This window comes from Penaeus japonicus, unplaced genomic scaffold (genome assembly GCF_977035675.1).
Source record: "Penaeus japonicus unplaced genomic scaffold, GWHDUDI00000001_assembly GWHDUDI00000029, whole genome shotgun sequence".
Taxonomy (NCBI): Eukaryota; Metazoa; Arthropoda; class Malacostraca; order Decapoda; family Penaeidae; genus Penaeus; species Penaeus japonicus.
Window position 1 is genome coordinate 2241991 of NW_028234431.1, and position 2500 is coordinate 2244490.

Below are 2500 nucleotides of genomic sequence, written 5' to 3' on the forward strand. Positions count from 1 at the left end.
CTCTCTCTCCCTCCTTCCCTCCATCTCCCTCTCTCTCCCTCCTTCCCTCCTCCCTTTCTCTCCCTCCTTCTCTCCTCTCTTTCTCTCTCACATTCCCTCTCTCCTTGGAAACTCTCCTTCCCTCCATCTCCCTCTCTCTCCCTCCTTCCCTCCTCTCTCTCTCTCCCTCCTTCCCTCCTCTATCTCTCTATCACATTCCCTCTCGCCTTGGAAACTCTCCTTCCCTCCATCTCCTTCTCTCTCCCTCCTTCCCTCCATCTCCCTCTCTCTCCCTCCTTCTCTTTTCTCTTTCTCTCTCACATTCCCTCTATCCTTGGATACTCTCCTTCCCTCCATCTCCCTCTCTCTCCCTCCTTCCCTCCTCTCTCTCTCACACACACATTACCTCCTCCCTCTCTCTCCCTCCTTCCCTCCTCTCTCTCTCTCTCTCTCATTCCCTCTCTCCTTGGAAACTCTCCTTCCCTCCATCTCCCTCTCTCTCCCTCCTTCCCTCCTCCCTCTCTCTCCCTCCTTCCCTCCTCTCTCTCTCTCTCTCATTCCCTCTCTCCTTGGAAACTCTCCTTCCCTCCATCTCCCTCTCTCTCCCTCCTTCCCTCCTCCCTCTCTCTCCCTCCTTCCCTCCTCTCTTTCTCTCTCACATTCCCTCTCTCCTTGGAAATTCTCCTTCCCTCCATCTCCCTCTCTCTCCCTCCTTCCCTCCTCCTTTTCTCTCCCTCCTTCCCTCCTCTCTTTTGCTCTTCATTCCCTCTCTCCTTGGAAATTCTCCTTCCTTCCATCTCCTTCTCTCCCTCCTTCCCTCCTCCCTCTCTCTCCTCTTCCCTCCTCTCTTTCTTCTCCATCATCTCTCCTTGGAATTTCCTTCCCTCCAGCTCCCTCTCTTCTCTTCCTTCTCCTTTCTCTCCCTCCTTCCCTCCTCTCTCTCTCTCTCACATTCCATCCCTCCTTCCCTCCATCTCCTTCCCTCTCTCTCCTTCCCTCCTCTCTCTCTCTCTTTCTCTCTCCCTCCTTCCCTCCTCTCTCTCTCTCTCACATTCCATCCCTCCTTCCCTCCATCTCCTTCTCTCTCTCTCCTTCCCTCCTCTCTCTCTCTCTTTCTCTCTCCCTCCTTCCCTCCTCTCTCTCTCTCACACACATTCCATCTCTCCTTGGAATTTCTCCTTCCCTCCTGATACTCACTCACCCAGTCCTATTATCAGCCTGCCGCATCCTTCGTTCTTTCAATGTTAAAGTTTTTGTGCAATATCTCAAGCAAGGTCTTATATAAGCAACGTTGCAAGATCAATTTGGCTTGTGTTCTTTTCTACTAGATTGATGGTTCATTTATTTGATTATGTTTTTTTCTCTCTATTTATTTATCAGTATCATGTATAATGAACATGATAATCATTTTCATTTTCATGATCATTATCATTACTAGTATCATTATCGTTATTATTATGATTATAGTTATCATTATTATTGTTATCATCATCATCATCATCATCATTATGACTATTACCCTTTTTATCAGTTCCATCATTATCAGCATTATTGTTATCATCATTATTATCATCATCATCATCATCATCATCATCATCATCATCATCATCATCATCATCATCATCATCATCATCATCATCATCATCATCATCATCATCATCATCATCATCATCATCATCATCATCATCATCATCATCATCATCATCATCATTATGACTATTACCCTTTTTATCAGTTCCATCACTATCAGCATTATTGTTATCATCATCATCATCATCATCATCATCATCATCATCATCATCATCATCATCATCATCATCATCATCATCATCATCATCATCATCATCATCATCATCATCATCATCATCATCATCATCATCATCATCATCATCATCATCATTATGACTATTACCCTTTTTATCAGTTCCATCATTATCAGCATTATTGTTATCATCATCATCATCATCATCATCATCATCATCATCATCATCATCATCATCATCATCATCATCATCATTATGACTATTACCCTTTTTATCAGTATTCCATCATTATCATTATTGTTATCATCATCATCATCATCATCATCATCATCATCATCATCATCATCATCATCATCATCATCATCATCATCATCATCATCATCATCATCATCATCATTATCACTATTACCCTTTTTATCAGTATTCCATCATTATCAGCATTATTGTTATCATCATCATCATCATCATCATCATCATCATCATCATCATCATCATCATCATTATGACTATTACCCTTTTTATCAGTTCCATCATATCAGCATTATTGTTATCATCATCATCATCATCATCATCATCACCATCATCATCATCATCATCATCATCATCATCATCATCATCATCATCATCATCATCATCATCATCATCATCATCATCATCATCATCATCATCATCATCATCATCATCATCATTATGACTATTACCCTTTTTATCAGTATTCCATCATCATCAGCATTATTGTTATCATCATCATCATCATC